At 45.4% G+C, this 18,018-nt stretch overlaps 1 protein-coding gene across 6 annotated transcripts in view; it reads right to left on the reverse strand.

The window, feature by feature from the left end:
• Positions 1 to 16,622, reverse strand: part of ZMIZ1 (zinc finger MIZ-type containing 1) — a 344,473-nt gene extending 327,851 nt beyond the window's left edge. For 2 of the 6 annotated variants that reach the window (XM_061450410.1, XM_061450365.1), the window contains exon 1: positions 15,970 to 16,183. The gene's annotated coding sequence lies outside the window, so the exon portion shown is untranslated. Of the gene's footprint in view, positions 1 to 15,969; positions 16,189 to 16,473 lie in introns of those variants that run through there. The other 4 variants (XM_061450341.1, XM_061450374.1, XM_061450321.1 and 1 more) reach the window with 4 other exon arrangements.
• Between the last annotated feature and the right edge of the window lie 1,396 nt (positions 16,623 to 18,018).

Here is an 18,018-nt window from a genome sequence, read left to right on the forward strand (position 1 = left end):
AGCGACACAGGGAAGCAGACTGGGGAGCTGATCCAAGGAGCTGGAGGAGAGAAGGAAGAACCTATACAGAAACACAAAAGGATTTTTTGTTTTCATGTTCATCAGTTCACCAGTCTGATTCATCGTGCACCTGCACAAACATTGATGCTAATGCAGCATAAGGGTGGGAATAACATGCAGCAGGGAACAGAGAGTCTTAAGCAGTCCTAACAGTGCAAAACCACAGGCTGAGGATGAAAACAGGGATCGTCCGTCTTTCTCAAAGACTAGCACGTTTATACTGGGCATCACAGTACAGCTCCCACAGTATTAACAGTATTGTTTATTCCTAACCAGAAGTGAAGAAGGAAAACCATAAAAGATGCTGCTCCATACTAAAGCCACCCACCCTGACATAATGATGGCCCCTTGCTCCTATGTCTCACTACCTTTCCTGCTGCCCATCAACCCCATGCCAGTGGCATGGCCAGCAACACCTCCAAGACATAGCTTCTGTCTTCCAAAGGAAGAGACAAGTGGCACAGAGCACCTACACACTTTCCCTCTGCAGCTCCTGTCTGCAGAGAGGATGAGGAATATATCAGGACCATGGCCATTCCAGGGACAACACAGTCAAAGGCCTCTGCTGCTAGCAGCAAAGCTTGAGCGGTTGTACGCACATTCAATGAATGACACCCTTCAGCAATTTCAGCATTAGATCAGATGAAACTGGGAAGAGCTGTTCTGTCCAACAGAACAAAAATGCACATGAGCATGTGTGTGAAAACATTTTGTATGTTAGATAAGTATCAAACACAGAAAAATAACACATAAAACCACAGAAAAGTAACTTCTCTCAGACACTCGCCAACTTCAGAATATCGTATAAAAGAAGAAAGAGAAAGAGAAGAGAGGAGAGAGAGAGGAGAGAGAGAGGAGAGAGAGAGGAGAGAGAGAGGAGAGAGAGAGGAGAGAGAGAGGAGAGAGAGAGGAGAGAGAGAGGAGAGAGAGAGGAGAGAGAGAAGAGAGAAAGAGAGAGAGAAAGAGAAAGAAAAAAGTGTTCCTGGAAATTGGCTGGTGTGCTGTTCTGAGGTGTATGCAACTGCTTGATGTTGTCTGGGGGAACTGCAAGGTGGCTGGAGAGCTTGGTGAGGGCATCACGGCCTGAAATCCTGCTGAACTGATTTCAGTTCCCAGTTTCCCAGGCCCTGGCCCTCCCACCAGCCTGGCTGCAGTGTTCCCAAGGGTACCTTTCATCGATACTGAGATCAGGCAGTCATGCAGACAGTGGTATCAACTGTAACCAAATTGGCTGAAAATGAACCTTAACAAGAAAACAAACAAAAAAGAAAACCACACAAAAAGAACACCGGAAACATCCCCAGCAAACCCCAGTGCCTTTTCTCAGTGACCTGATCCTGCTGCCCAGTGGGGGTGGGCTGTCTGTGAATTGGGATGCACAATCATCCCGTATTTAAATGATTCTGTTTAGAAGGCCATTTTTTAAGGAATGTTTTATTTGTATGATTTAAGTAAAAAATTTAAAGTACCAGAGGAAGACAACTGCAGTCTAACCATAAACCTAGCATAGCAAAACTGAAAGCGTCACTCCCACTCCTTGTAGATACTCAAGTACAGCTTTTACAGTAGGGATGGGACACCCCTCACTGAGCCTGGCACCTCCACCAGCCACTCAGCTCCCCACAGCTGGAGCTGCCCTGCCCTCAGTGCTAATCACAAGCAGCTCACCTGTGTTCCCATCTTTTCTCCCATCATGGACAAAGTGAAAGCATATGAAATTCAAACAGGTAGTATTCCCAGGTTGCATGCTAAAACTAGGAATGCCTGCCAGCTGCAGCTCCTTTCTGGAGCATGCCACTGGTCTCACACTCGCCTACAGAAAGTGGCAGTAATTTCTGGTTGTCAAAACTTCTATGACTTTAATTTATCAAGATTAAAGTTGATTAGCCCAAACCCAAGAGATTAAGGTTGAATTACATATAAAAAAGGACTTCATTTTAATACATGCTCTGTCATCTTATGCTTTTAGCAATTATTACAATATGGGACATGTGTTTGACACTTATTTTTTAGTGTTCAAAAAAATATTTCAGTTGCAAGCTCTCTGCCATCTGTTTCTTATCATTATTTCATTATAGCTTTCATTTCTTGAACAGTAGAAGAGTTAAGATTATTTTCTAGGTGACTAGATTATTATCTCCTTTACTTAAACAGCATCATTCCAGCTTTTTTTCTTAAAGAGGCATATGCACTTCACCACAATTCCTGTTGACAAGGGCTAACAAAGCAAGCTAGCTTAAAGCCAGAAAGTGGCTTAAAGCCATCCCCTTCTCCCCACCTACCAAGAACACTCATCCAGATATTCTGAGGATACTAACATAATAACTTGTCAGCTGCAAAAAGCATGGAAGTTTCCTCCCAGAAAGAGAAAACTCACAACTGAATACACCTTGGATGAAAACCAAGGTCCAGCATACAATGTGTGGCTTACACCATGCAAAACACCATTCCCAGTCAAAATACTAGAGCTCAAGGACTCACCATGACTACCCATGCAGGGGCGAAGTCGCTCACATACAAGGAAGAGGTGGTTTCTGAGCAGTTATCAGGAGCGAGCGCAATAATTCTTACCTGGAAAACGCTATTTGCAGCTGCTCACCAATTTGTCAGCACACACGCTGCTCTTGCCTCATGATTTATGATGCTCTCTCCAGCACTGAGACTTCTATTACTGTCCTCATTTATTGCCTGCAGCTGTCATTCTCACCAACAATTCTACAGTTGTTTGTAGGTGAGGTATCAAAGGTATTTAGTGTGCACCTAGAGATGTAATTTTAATCAAACCTACTCACAGGCAGCATTTAAATGTTAGAACAACTGCACAGAGTGCAGCAATTAATGTGGACTTGACCAACCACAATTATGACAGCCAGAAATGTTTACTCATAAATGCCTCAAAAGGATGAATGTCCAACAGGCCTGCAAACACCTGCTGATTTGTAAATGAAGATAAAAAATAGTACCCACAGATCACAAAACCCTCCGACAGGTATTTGAATGCACAACAAATGTATTAATACAAATTCAGCAATTTCACTATGGTCAAATTGTCAATAAAGCGCTAAATTCAGCTACACCTTTCTCATCACATATTTTCCACAGCCAGCTATTTTCCCCTTAGTCTCGACAGGTTTTCCAGCATCTCCTCAAAATCTGCTGAATCTGCCTGTTTTAGAATACTGGCAGTGGAGGGGGAAGCAGATTTTCACATCCAACAATTCCACTTTTAAAATATCTCAGTGTGTTTTCTAGACATTCAAAATCTGCAAATCAAAATGTTCTTCCTTAACTTTCTGGGGAGCCACAAGGCACTCGATGATTTGAAAAAGAGGCAAACAGTGTTACTAAGCATGACTATTGACTGCACCACCCTGCTCTGAGAGAGGGTGGCAAACAGCCTCCAGGTGCAAACTGGACATACCACCTCCAACCGTGGCACGAATGTACAACAGAGAGTACAAAAGGAGACCTGGACCTAAGCCTAATACTACTTTCATGTGTACTCTAAAGCTCCCACTCCTTAAGTCAACTGATTAGAACAGCATCACTATTTGATGAGTTTCTAGCACTTGTGATCCAGAATAAAACTGGAAAATATGAGCCCTAAACAAGCCTCAAAAGGCAGATTTTGCAAATGAATGCAAGTTTATTGTTATTTAAAATTATTCTATAGGTCTAGCTTCTGGTGGCTGAATATTTTAACGCTGGCAATTCTAAATTAGTCTAATCAGTACTCTAAGCACCTAAATCCAGTTTCTACGTTCTAAGTTCTTCTCTTCAACACCATCCACAGCTTGAAAATGGTACTCAAGGCAAACCCAAGAATTATGAATTTACAAACAAAAGGTAGCCTGACCGTCACTGTTGTCATAGTTAAGCTTTATCTATAGGTGAACAGACAGTGTCAAAATAAAAACTACAAATTAAGCACATAACTCTCAAGTGGAAAAAAGGATGATGCATTTTACTCTAGCTTGATAAAGAACCTTTGGTGTTCGGAAGCAGTTAATACTTGCAATACATACAGGTATTGATTAATCCTATTATCTCTCCATGTTCCAGTCCCTTCAGCCAAGATGACGAGGTCACATTGAGAGAAGCACACAGAAGTGAGTAGTCACTAATTGTGAGCCCACATTAAACCATTAGCTGGTGTGCAACAGCCTGCTTTCAGGTTAAGAAACAAAATCTGCTTTTAAATAGAACACTAATAGAAGCACATTTCAGAGTTCAAGAACGTATGACCTTCAAACTATTCTGTGGATGCACTTCAGTCATTTAAATCCACAATATACCATTTGTATTCCTGTAACATTTATTAGGAAAAATAGGTCTGAATTGGTCATGTGCACTTCATTAGGAACAGTAATTAAAAAACAATCCACCATGCAAAAGCTGAACTCACCTACACTTTCATACTTTCTTAAAATTCTATTTTTATTTCAACTTTTACTCTACCCTTGACCCCCTTCCTATATGTAACTGCAGAATGTGTATGTTTGGGGTGGAAGTAACATCTCTATGCAGGGCACATGCAGTTATGTGCTTTACATATGCTAGCTTTGACCACAGTTTAACCAAGTCACTGCACTCCTCTGATGCGAAAGGCCCACCCAAATGGAGCAGCTGGATCCAACTACCTGGCACCCACCTGGTGCAACTACAACACAAAGATGTCTCTGAAGTCAGACACAGGATCCTTACTGTTGAAAGCACCCCTGAGATTCCTCACCCCAGTCATCCAGGAATTGGGGAATTAGAAACAAACCAACCAAACCAACCAACCCCCACAACTGCCACACACAATCCCCCTATGCAACCCAAAACTTGAAACTCCCTCCATCAATCATTATCCCGTTTTTCTTGATACTGGACATGAGAATATTTTACTGGTGACGGTGGGAGCCTTTATTTTTTCCCTCAAACCTAACACAGCTGAGAAGACATTTAAACTATAATTGTTCTTAGATCCAAACAGAGATTCACATCCTATCCTCAGATGATGTCTTTAGGATCTGATCATTCATACGTGTATGTATGGTTTTTCACTGACAAACAACCTGACTCCTCTACTTGTGCAACTTGCATTACTCATAGGAAATCCTTGGCAGAGGCAAGCCAACATATGTTAATTACTGGGTTGCATTATAATAGGTCTAACATCTTGTTTCCCATCCAGGGTTTTTAAATAAATGCAAACAACAGTCTCTTTGGATACAAAAGTATGTATTTTTGTATCACAGGCTAAAAATATTCTACGTTAAAAACACAAATAGACCAAGTGCTAGAGAATTCCTGCCTCTCCAGTATGTTTTGGGGGGATTTATTAAACAAAGAAGCCAGGCAATCTTTCAGAGAGGTTAGCATATGTGCATTCATCTTTCATTTCCTATAAATTATCCTGAAGTCAGGTGTAATAGCGAAAAGGGGAGCTTGACTCCCCAACCTTCTATTTCTTCTATAAACAGCTTACCAGGTAAAGTCGGCTACCAGCTTCTAAAGCAAAATAAAGAACAAATTCATGAACACTGAGGAGCATGAACAGCGCAAACCTATGCTTAAAAATATGTATTTTTCTTATGACAGGAGCACTATATTTCTTCATTTTATGATTTAATACACTGGGATATTGCTAGGACAAGATGCTGGCAACATTACAAGTATTTTTGATTTACATTTCTCTTTATTGAGTAAGAGGCATTGAAGGCCATAGCTGCAATTTCAGGCAAAGGACTAAGACTCTGCGCTGACACACTGTTTCTTTTTGGATGACCAAATTCAAAGTTTTAAACCTGAATTTCAAATCATGCGACACCACAAAACTGACAGAAACACTAGAAGTTCTGTTGAAATTTTCAGAACAGTAATATTCTAAAAATAGAGACTGGTAAAAGACTTTCTTTCACAAAAGGTTTTGGAAAGAGTTCAGGCACTGAATAAATAATTTATACATGCGTTTAGAATGCAAAACCTTTTAGGAGACAACAAAAACGCTGTCTCAGATTTTTTACTTTTTAAAGTGATTAAACAAATTAGTAACAGGACATTATCCCACAACTGTGACCAGAAACCTACTAGGCATCACCCTCTCCTCCTTCCTTACCCAGGAGTCCCTGCAGTGGGTGCTGCACAGATGCAGCACTGGTCCCCACTCCGAAAGGCTCAGCGCCAGCCAAGAGGTGCCAGTGAAGAGCAGACAGATGGTGGCCAATAAGGAAACTATCACACTGTCTTAGTCACCATTGCAGAGCCTGGGTGCCACACAATAGCAGTCTGACTATCATCTACTTTACTCCTCATTTCAGCTTGTTAATATGTTTACCTGCATATGCCTAGTCCTCCCAGCTACAGGGCAAATAGACAGGAGAGCTGTATTAGGTGTACCAGCCCAGTGTCATACAGGGCTTGCAAGGACCCACCACAGCCAAGTATAACACTGAAGCCAGATACCCAAAGGTTACAAAACAGTGCATTAAACCCAACATGCCCACTGGGAGCAGTTATGCTCTGTGTTAGCCAAGAGAAAACACGTCCAACTCTTCAAGATGGAAGTTCAACATACCAACTAGTTAACAAAAGAAAACTTGATATTGAATTTCACATAGTTCTTGTATTTATTTAGAGACACAATGATATTCTGCTGAAGGATAAGACAAGCACAGTGCTGAATTTAAGGTGCCCATGTACATCCACCAACCAATTCCTCAAACCCAGGCTCTGAACCCTCCAGCAGCTGCCACCTTCTCCTCCACTTCCCTGCAGACCCCACACCTCCCAGGCATTTGTCAACCTACTACAAAGAACAATCTGCCATGAATACAGGTAGAAATAAAATGACTGCAGATATTTTCAGGACCCATTTTAATCAAACAGGGTCCAAACTACTCACCATCCACAGCACTATCCTTTGCAGGAAGAACCACCGCTTGGCCCAAGCCTGTGCAGCACCAAGCACCATCTGGTCTACACCCTGGGAGGTCCTTTCTGCACTTTCAACTTGCTCTGCTCCAGCTCCTGCCACCGGCAGCAGTGCCCATCACCGCCGCACTCCCTGCCGCACAGACTCCGCAGGACAAGGCAACTTCATGTGAATGCTTCAAAATATTTATCCTGTGTCCTGTTGCTGATTCCTTCTGAAGTACAAACAAGGTCTGTATGGCCTTCCCTTTATCTGTAACTCATACCCGAGGATCACTCAGTATGCGAGGTTTGGTCCTGAAGAGAAGCATTTATACAGCTCAGACAAGCCCAAGTCTAAGCTATATCTTTGTTAAACACCAGGATTAAGCATTTATTATTAATAAACATTTCAGAGGTTCCCATGTATTTCTTCTACACTCTTGTCTTTTGCTGGTCACCAGCAGCTGCTGTCAGTTTTACTTGTTCTTTGGTAAAGAATAACAAGGCCAACTGAAACAGCGACTCCCAAGTTACACATAAACAAGCTACAGGAGCAGGACCTTGTTTATCTTGACTCTGAAGCCTTTCTGGGTACCCAGCTTCCCACACAACTCCTGTTCCATCTGCTGCTACAGGAACTGCCGCTAAGCCTGGGACCACTGGGCCACGGAGCCCCCCAGTTTCTCTTTTCAGTCCCACCAGTGAAAGTCAGTTCTGAGCTAGGCTGAGCCTTCCCCCAAGGCGTCCCTGCAGCAGTGTGAATCGCTGCTACAGAAGCGGGTTCAGAGCCAGCACCACAGCCTGAGCAATGTCAGGGGCAGGTGACTCGGAAAGGACACACCACCCGCACACTTACACCACCAGAAAGCTGTGGGAAGAATACATGAGCTCAAGTGGTTTAACTCACAAGGCTCATTTAACCAAGTCTTAGAAGGCTCCACTAGTGACCCAAAATAACTTCTCATTACATAATACTGTTATGATTTTAATGCGTGAGATGTCAAGAGTTTTACAGTGCCAACAGCCAAAGCTATGCATTTCAGCTGGAAAGCTAGTAGGCTCCCATGTCTAATGGTATCAAATTCCAGCTGGACTGCAACCCAATAGTTTTAAAAAGTGGTGTAAATTATGGGAGAGATCTCATACTTGAGAGGACAGGAAAAGACTGAAGTATAGATCCTGACACAAATCTCCTAAAGAAGGACTGATAGAAGCTTTAAGTCTTACAAAGTGAGAAATATCAGAGTAGATCTCTCAGAAGCAGAAAAGACACTTGTGAATGGGATGAAGCTGAACACTAGTTTGTAGGGAAACAGCTGTGCTAACACAACACACGAATTCACGTTTTCAGTCACAGAAATCCTACCTACATTTGTATGTGTGGGTTGCATTAAGGTGCAACTCAGCATCTTAATTTTCTGTGAAACAGAGGGAGTACCTGTATCTCAGTGGCAAGGTGGGACTTCATGGTTTTGTAAAGCACCTTAAGGACAGAAAAGCGAATGTGCAGATAGGATCCCAAGGGCACGTTCACTGGCCTGGAATCTTTTTAGAACAAGCATTCCAGTCTTAAGAAAATAATAAAGTTATTGTTTAATCAAAAGTAAAGTGCATCAACCTGTGCTAAGTGGAGGAAAGAAGAAAAGTTTGCTTTGAAAAGGCTTGGGCGAAGCATTGGGCTGCTGTCAGGGAGGCCAACACAAGCTGTATACCAGCTGTAAACAAGTTAACTTCTGTGATCCCACTGCTGGGAAAAGAGTTGTAAGTGCATTAAACAAACACAGAATTTACAAGAAGGACACCAAGAGATTGGGTAGGCTGCCTGACAACCACATCATTCTTCTTCCCCCCTGAAAACCTGCAGGATAATAAACCCTTCTCTCTTCCATATATAGATAGATATATAAACAAACTGCTCTTCTGAGAATCCAATGTCAACAAAGTCTCTGAAACTGCTTTTTAAAGCTCTTCTCCTGCCTTTTTTGGGGGGGTTATGCAGAGGGAAGATAACCAAATGGATCTTCTGTTGACCTATGAATACATTATTAAGAAGGGATGGTGCCTGTTGTCAAGCTATTCTACCTGCAGGAACTTGGGCTTTTGCAATGTATTTTAAGCAAAAACATTCTCCAAGAAAATCTCCCTGTTTATAAGGCTTTTTTACAATTTACAATAGCAAAAATCTAAAAGATAAACTCAATGCTAAGAAAGACTAAAGTTTATGTTAAAGCAGTGATATGTAAGGTATTTATTTCCAAACCATGTATGGGGACATCCCACATTCTGGCTGTATGAACAGAAGCATCACTCAGACTGGGTACGGAGGCAGCAGGATAGCTGGTTGGTGAGTTTCTCCCTCTTCCTTCAGAAAGTGGCTGTAGTTGGAGGGATAGGGGTCCTGCAACTGAAGACGGGAGCCTTTCCTTTCTGTCACTTTGTGGTGGTTTCCCCCACCCCATCACATTCTCACACCTCTAAAATAACCAGAAGTAGATGGTAACCTTTGAGCTGGAGGATGCCTATCCACCAGGCATTGCCCTGCACTGCTCCCCCATCCCACAATGACTTTAGTTACACAGTAAGCCCGTATTCAATTGGTTCATCTGTTTTTGGAATGGGTGCTCAAAAGCAAGAGAGGAAGAGAAACCTGCACTTCAGAATTTACTGACAGAACAGGAGGTGTGTATTTCAGGACAGCCTAAAAGGCTCCGCTGTTCTCAGAGGTAATCAGGAATACAGCCAAGAAACAAGCAGATATTCATCAAAGGAACTGGTTTGTTGCTACTAAATGGCCAATTGAAGCTCCTGCTACTCTGTCATATATCTATTTCACTGCAGCCCCAATAAATAAACCTTTCTGATTAGTTAGGAGACTATCTAGAAATCTCTGAGAGATGGATACCATTCGCTTTGCCAAACACGCAGTTGTTGCAGCCCTGAAGCCTCAACAGAATTACATAAATAAATAAATAATGATTCCAAGGGACAACACAAACTTGTTTACATAATTGCTCTTTTTCTTATTCATCAAACATAGATGTTTTCACCTAATCAGCAAGGGTGGCAAATGATATTTCACAGGCACAAAAAGCTGCAATAAGAATGGGGCAGAGTTTATCCACATTTGTGCACTAGACACAACCAGTCAGTACTCTCCAGTTAATGCTATCCTGACCAACCTGACTACTCAAGTAGTCACCAGAAGAGTTTGCCAGTTACCAAAGAGCTGAGAACATCAGAACAAGGAAGATCTGAAGACCAAATAAGACAACAAACAATTCCATACCAGTTTTGCATGAACCTAACAGATGCACAAAGTCTGTGGCTTTCATCCATACATATGGACACATATGTATTATCTGTAGGTTAGGAGTGTTCCCCTTTCTGAAGTCAGACCCACAGCAGTGCTGCTTTTCCCTGGGGGGGAGTTGAGGAGGAAGGCTTACAGCAACCACAGTCTCTCTGTGCCTGCAGCCAATAATAACCACCAAGAAACTGCAATATGGTTGTACAGGGAGAGGACAGCATCTACTACCCACAGATCACGCAGCCAGAGGATCGCCTAAGTAGGTTTCACAGGACTGAAGAATGATATCTTAGCATAAGAACATTGGTTTTATAAATCATCTCTCCCTCATTTACTGACACATAAAGTCACAAAAAGCAAAACTTAAATTTTGCTAAACAAAAAAAACCACCACAAACTCTTTATGAAGACAAGCAATGAGCAGTAGAGGCAATCCAAATCCACAACTTTATGAAATTTCCACAGGTTTGTAGCATTGTGCATATTAATGGGGTTTTGACCCATTTCTTTTCCTTCTTCCCTGCCTGTGCTGAGCCAACAGCCCTCCTGCTTCACTTTGGGAATCAATTCAAATCTGCTCTGCAGAGTAAAAACAAGTACTGGATTATCAACCAAGGGATATGCTTCCCACATTTACCTTAATGGAATGTTAACATGATAGCTCGTATGTGACTATCTCAATACACTAGACAAAATACAAAATAGCTCGATTTACTGAATTATCTGTGCACAGGACAGAAGACTCTTTTTCAGCATAGATATTTCACTAGATCCTAAACCTTATTCGAAAAAGCATCAACCATCACCCCTTCCCCATTGGAAGGGACTGTGTTTGGCTGTTCCAGGATTTCATACAGGAGTACAAATTACTTCTTCTATCTTCTGCTACAGGTCTAAACAGTGTAAGCAACTGAGGGAAACTACAGGTGGCCCAGATCAAACAGTCACTTACATGGGCCTTCAGAAGGGTGGGTTCTTTTAAGAATGAATCATCCCCTATGGAGTAACTCAGTTTCTGTTGACACTTCCAGGAGAAACTGGGCAGAAAGTGATTTTGTCTAAGAACAACTTTGTGTTTTCTACTAGATACATAACACCCATACAAAATTGCCATCCTCCAAGAAGGGAAAGGTAGAGGAACTGTACTGAAGCTGGCAAACCTCTCCTTGCAGGCAATGTAAACTTCAGTGTATCTTGGAAACTATTAGAACCAAAAATAACATGTAACAAGTGTAAGACCATCTCTTACTCTCATAATACACTACTGCCTCCAACAGTCGAGTTGTGGAGATCCATTACAACCCATTGTCTGGACATTTCTCTTGCAGCCCATATCACCTTTAAAATATTCTGACGCTAACCAAGCTGAATGTTAATGATCATGTGAAACCCAATGGAAATAAAGAAATTGAAAATTGCTATATAAGAAGTTTTTGCTTTTAGAAAAAAGGGGGGGGGGTATAAATCAATAGGAGAAAGCAACATTTCCATTTACAAACCTTTTAAAAAAAAATAAAATAAAATCCAAAACCCACCATAATAAGGCAGAATTTATACCTAAGGCAACTGACAGCCTCAACGTATCATCAGCACAAAAGCTTACATACACCTAAATTCAGTGAGAGGAAAACACACATCATCTGAGCAGGACGTGTATCACTGCCCATCTGTGGTGGTCTGTATTGATGCATGTCCACTGTGCTTCCCATAAGCACATCTAAAGAATAAATAAGGTTTGTGCACCTCATCCCACAGCAGTTGGTTGACAAGAACAAGTATAAGCCAACTCAAAACTCTTCAGCAATATTATTGATGCTTTGCTGTAATACAGGATAAGATTTCACAAAAATTGGTCTAACTAGGAGTGAACAAATCAGCCAATTGCATAGTGGTCAAATTTGTTACCACAGGCATTAACTGCAGTCCTACTCATTTATGAGAAACAGGCTTCCCAGGTACAGCCATAACAATCCCAGCTCATTCCTCCTCTGGCATTTGATCACCCATGTCGTTACAGCAGCATGGCAGGCACCACCAGCTCCTGGCCAGCCACTACATCCGTGGTCACATTATCTTCTGTGTGACTGGAAATAGGCTGGATCCTTGTTGTCCTGAAGCCTATCAACAACACTGTAGAAGGCAAAAGGAATTCCAGCTTTCGTTTCCTTTCTGGGATCTATTTTTCTTCCTTTTCAGCAGAGAAACCAGGCTTTGCAGGCTGCTAATACAAACATGAAGTTGCTAAAAACCAGCCAACATTGTCTCCAACTATAGTATCAGTGATGTAACTGCCATCCATGAGGCTTGTTTTGTTGGGAAGGTTTTTTTGGTTGTTGCTTTGTTTTGTTGGTTTTTTTTTTGTCGACACAAAACCTTTGGAGCCTATAAAAGTGGAAGAGATTTGGGGCAAAGGGCAAGCAACTCCCAAGAAAAGTTATGAATGGAAATGTGCTACAAAGCCTCCTCTCTCCACCCCTTGCAACCACTGCTGATCAGGACAAATCTTTCAGATGCTGCAGAAACTGATCTATTATCTTTTGTGGGTTTCCTAAAATGTTGTAAAAACAGAACTGTATGTATGCCACATTAAGGTCACAGTTTTATTTCATCCCAGACAGCACAAAACACTCTGTATACATGCACAGTAACTCACTTCTTTCCTGAAACAAAGTTTTCATTGATCCTTTGCCACAGACTCAATTATTGTTTCTAATCGTGATCAAGGTTTATTTAAGGTATTGTGGACTGTAAACAATGTAAAGAATAAAAGCATCTGTCCATGTTGACACGAATGTCATTGGCAGGTTAGACACCTATACCAACTGGTCCCCTGGGCACTCTTTTTAAATTCTGAAAGTCCTAAGTAAATTTAAATTACAATTTACAAAACAGTCTTGAAACCAGCCACCTTTTGATGTAGTGTTATCTTAAGTAGATAAAAATCATAGTCTGTCAATTAAATGCCATGATATTTTTTGTTGTTTTAAAATATAGACACTTTTTTTTTTAATTGTGGGAAATTTGGCAAAACTCCTGGTCCTCCTCAAAACCAAGGGGAAAAATAATAATAATCTTGTAATTTGGCAACCGTAGACACACAAGTAAAAAACAGATCAAGCCATTTTAAGACAACATTTAAAAAGTAAAGATAAAAAGGAGAAAGGTCCTTGACTGTGGGATATTTAAAGGATTTCAAGTCATGTTTTCCATAGCCTCATTCTAACAATAAGCGTCCTTTTCTTTCTCCTCCCCTCCACCCCAAACTCTGAGGAAAACAGTCACAAAATGCACTCAACTAGCCTCAAAGTCACACGTGCTCCACTGCAGATCTTGCTTTCAATGTGTCTTTTGTTTGATGGCTGGTGTTTCAACATCCTCAACTTGAACAGAAAAAGGTCAGAGCAAGTCTTCTGGCATTCACAGACCTGCACCAGGCCCCGACAAGAGAAGATTGATGCCACAGTACATTTCCCCCAGTCGAGAGAAGGAAGTGGAGGTTTGAATTTGAGACCAACTATGTTTGCTAGAAGGATCCTTCTCCCAGAGACCATCAGTGGTGTTTAGGTTTGCTGTGAAACTTTTCTGCTGGTGCTGGCAATACTTCTTGAGTTAGAGTTATGCCCCAATGCCACCTTATGGCCCCAGTACCAGGACCTGAACAGGTTCCCACCAATAAGAGGCTTTAGTCATACATCCAAGCATAAGGCTTTTTCCCCAGCCCTCCCCTTTCCGCCCCCTCCTGGTTCTGCTCCACCTCTCAGTTACCCCTAGTGCCCTTACGCCTGCTGCCCTCGCCCTTGCTCCCGGCTCCCCTGCCCTGGGAGGAGAGGCTGTACCATTAACCTTCCAGTATGCAAGGCCAAGGTCCATACTGCAGCTAGAGAGAAGCTGTTGCTAAAGATTCCTTAAAAGCTCTGGCACTTCAAGGCAGTTGGAACTACTCAACCAGAGCTGGGTCCCAAAGCTTTGCCACAGCATTAATGGGCTTTTGCCCTTTTAAATTTTATAAGCCTGTCGCCTTTCTGATGTGCAGTTTTATTCAGAGCCCTAAATGGCCATTTCATATTTAAAAGAAAGCTTGCATAGGTAGCACCCTAAAACTACCCCGGGTCATTCATCTCCCCCCCGCTCTCCTACTGTCTCTTAGGAAACCTTTGATAGAGCATTTGTTCAGGCTGCCAAGTTAAATCCTCTTCTCTCATGTCAATGCATTGAAAAAAGCAGTCGGAACACCAGCTTCACTCAGGCCTGCTCAAGTAAATGGAGAAAACCAATTCCTCTGGCACTACAGAGCCATTAAGCCGTTTGCAGATTATTAACTGAAGCACAAAAATATACACCGTGCACAATCGGACGGCAGCGCGGAGCTATTCCGTAAATTTGCTTCAATCCCAATAAACTGCCTGTATGGCTGCAATTTGTAATCGTTTGAGCAGCTGCCGCCACTGCTTAGCGGGACCCCGACAACCCCAGACAAAAGCCGTTCCGCCGCGGAGCGGGGGTCATGCTTCCACCACCGGCACGTTTCACGCTCCGAACATTCGGTAACGGGGGCTGCACCGGGGGAGAAGCCCCCGGAGAGGCGCGTCCCTGCTCCGTGCCCCACGCCGCAGCCTCCACGGTAGCACCGAAATTAAACTTTACACGTGCAAAACAAAGTTTACAGTCTAAAAACCCGATTATAGTAACAACTTCCTCCCCCTGCCTTAGGCTGCTGTACTCCTTCTACGCTACCGAGCCAGCCCGGAGCGCTATCCCGACCGGCACGGGGGGGAATAAAAGCGTGGTTGGATGGCTCCTATTTTTATGTTTACATTCCTGAAGTGTCTTTTAACTGACTGCCATTCCCCCTCTCCCCGCGAGCAGCTCTGCCAGCCGCCCCTAGAACCGCTTCCCCGCTCCCCTCGCACAAAGGCAGGCAGGCGAGCGGTTGGCGAGCGGCGGCCGGGCCGGTCCCCCCCCCGGCCCTCTGCCCCCGCGCCCCCTCCCCTCCGCCCCGACGGCTTCCTGGACAGATGCACCGGGGGAGGGAGGGAAGAAGTGAAGGAGGGGGGCTGCTCCTTCCTCCTGCCTGGCGAGAGAGGCCCCGGTCCCAACTGGCTCTCCAAACCCAGACACAAGGAATTTACACCCAGGCAAGCTTCCCGCAGCCCGGAACACAGGCGCAAGCTCCCCCACGCGTCTCCCAAGCCCCACACGCGCAGCCGGACACGCACGCCCCGAGCCGCGGCCGCAGCACCGGCCCCGGCGCGGGTCTCCAGCCCGCCCCAAGGGCGCCCTCCCGGCCGGGGGCAGCCGCCGCCCCGGCCCCCGCAGCCCCTTTGTTTTTGCGTGGCTCCGACTCCCGCCCGCCTCGCGGTGCCACAAGTTAGAGCCGGGCCGCGTCCCCCCGCGGCCCCGCGGCCGGCCCGAGAAGGGCATTTCCCGGGCAGAGCCGCCTCCCCGCCGCCGGGCCCGGCTCCGCGGCTCCCAGCCCGCTCTCGCCCCACTCCCTCGGCGGGGACAGCCTGCCCCTTTAAGAAGTCTCCGCACATTTTCTCCCTTCGCAGAATAAATACGTATTTTCTCTTTTTTTCCTCTCCACTGTACACCTATTTCCCCAGCGTGGCCGCTCCATTGTTTCTGCTCCGCCGAGACGCAACCCCTGCCCGGCCGCGAACGGGGAGGTGCGAGCAGGGAGCGCAAATAGACGCGAAACTTACCTACAGATTGCAAAGCAGCCTTGTAGCAGCAAAATAATAAGGAAGAAGGCAGGCAAAATCCTCTCACCCCAACTGATTTGCAGCTCTACTCGGGTATTTTTAAATATATGATTTTGTTTATTCCCCCTTTCTTCCTTCTCCCACCCCCCTCCCGCTTTCTTTTTCCTTTCTTCCCCCCCCCCCCCTTTTTCCCCTTGCCCACAGACAGTGAAAAGGAGCTCAATGTTAGTGGGTGAGTAAGTGAATCAACTAGCAGAGAGCACAGCAAGTTGAAGTGTCAAATTACATTGGCTATTCTATTACCAAAGGGCCATGCTTTGTGGCTGCTGGCAAAATCTGTCCCAGATTCCTATCTGAAAGGGAGCTGCCTCCTACAGGGATGTTCTTTTCGCCCTCTCCCTTTCGCTCTTACCTCCACCCCATCCTTCCCCCCCCCCCCCCATTCCCCAAATTACACAAAGTTAAAAATCTTAGATACGAGTTAAAATACAAATATTGTCTTACAGTCTATTTTAAGGCGGGGAATCTCGGTTTAGTCTTCCTGAACACCAGGCACTCGGAAACCCTTCCACTCTGGAAACCGAAAGCAGGAGAATACCTATTCTCCCTTCTGTATTTTTGTATTATTAAACAGGGGAAAACCACCCTGGATCCGATGTGCTCTCAATCATGCAGTGCCTCCGTCTCCACCGCCTTCATGGGAGATTTTTTTACGGGGATGGAAGGAACTACCGGGTGGGCAGGGGGATGACACGGGAACGCCGAGATACCCGGAGGGAGCAGAGGGGTATCTCACTTTAGCCACCCCTCTTCTCTCCCCTCCCCGGTCTTTATTGCCGCCACCGTCCCTCGGGGCCGCTGGTTTTTCAGAGCCCGGAGCTCCCGCCACCCAGGTAGGCGCGGGGCTCTCCCGGGGGTCCCCGCCCGCCAGCAGGGCTCTGCCGGGGAAGCCGGGCGATGGTGCCCTGCGGGGCGGAGCGGCCCGGGGGAGGTGGGGGGTGGTTGGCCCTCACTCCGCACCCACCCTCCCCCCGCCGCCCTGAGCGCGTCCCGCGGCTCTAACAATAGGCCGGTTTGGTTGGGATTGGGTTCCCCCCTCTCCTCCTCAAGAAAGGCAGCCCAATTTCCAGAGAGAAAAGAAGAAGGAGCCGTCCTTGTCTGACGAGCACCGATCTGCTAAAAAACATCTCCCTCGACTTCTCTTCCCCTTGATAAAACACTTCCAGGACAATCAATATTTTATGATGAGTTGTTAATAAGCCTAATATATTCATCCTTGCTCCAACGGGGCTTGTTAGATTATGCAATTAAGATAAGCAATTTAAATAGCACAGTGCATCTCTCCGCTGGTCACATTCGTCTTGTTGGAGGAGGAGGAGAACGATCTGGACTTTAAAGGGGTGTCGGATCACTCGGGGGTGGGGGGGTGTTTAATTATTATTTTTTATAACAACGCGTGCAGCCGGAATCGCACGTTCACGCCGCTCTCCACGCCGGTAACCCCGCGGGGCTCCCCCCCCCTTCCCTTCGACGGCTGCCGCTCGCTCATTTACGTACTGATTTGCATGGGGCGGCTCAGCCGCGGGGATGGAAGGGGCGAGCGGGGCTGCACCGCCCGCTGCCTCGCCCCCCCGCCGAGGACAGCGTCCCCTCCCCTGGCCCTCCGCCCCACTCGTTTGCGACGTCGTGGCTCCACCAGAAGAAAACAAAAAGGAGGAAAAAAAACCCTACATCACCCCAAAACCACAATTACTGTCGCTCTCCCCTTCCTGCCGCCCGCCCGCCTCGGTGGATACCGGGGGTACCCCACGGACGCTGCGCCCCTCCGCCGCCCCAAGCGCTGCGGCACAACACCCGCCCCAGTACTGCCGGGCGGCTGTGGAGGGGAGCCGCGGGCGGGCAGCGCCCCCCTTTCCCCCCGACCCCGGCGGGAGCCGGCAGCCGACGCGTCCCTCCGGTCCGGCGAGGGTCCGGCTCCGTGTTTTGCGTGCGGCCGTGGTGTCAGCCGGGGAGCGCCGAATAACAAAGACAAGTTTGAGAGCAGCCGCC

Source organism: Pezoporus flaviventris, unplaced genomic scaffold (genome assembly GCF_033815535.1).
Source record: "Pezoporus flaviventris isolate CSIRO_AGI_PZ_B2104156 unplaced genomic scaffold, CSIRO_AGI_Pfla_v1 ptg000001l, whole genome shotgun sequence".
NCBI classification, from domain to species: Eukaryota; Metazoa; Chordata; class Aves; order Psittaciformes; family Psittacidae; genus Pezoporus; species Pezoporus flaviventris.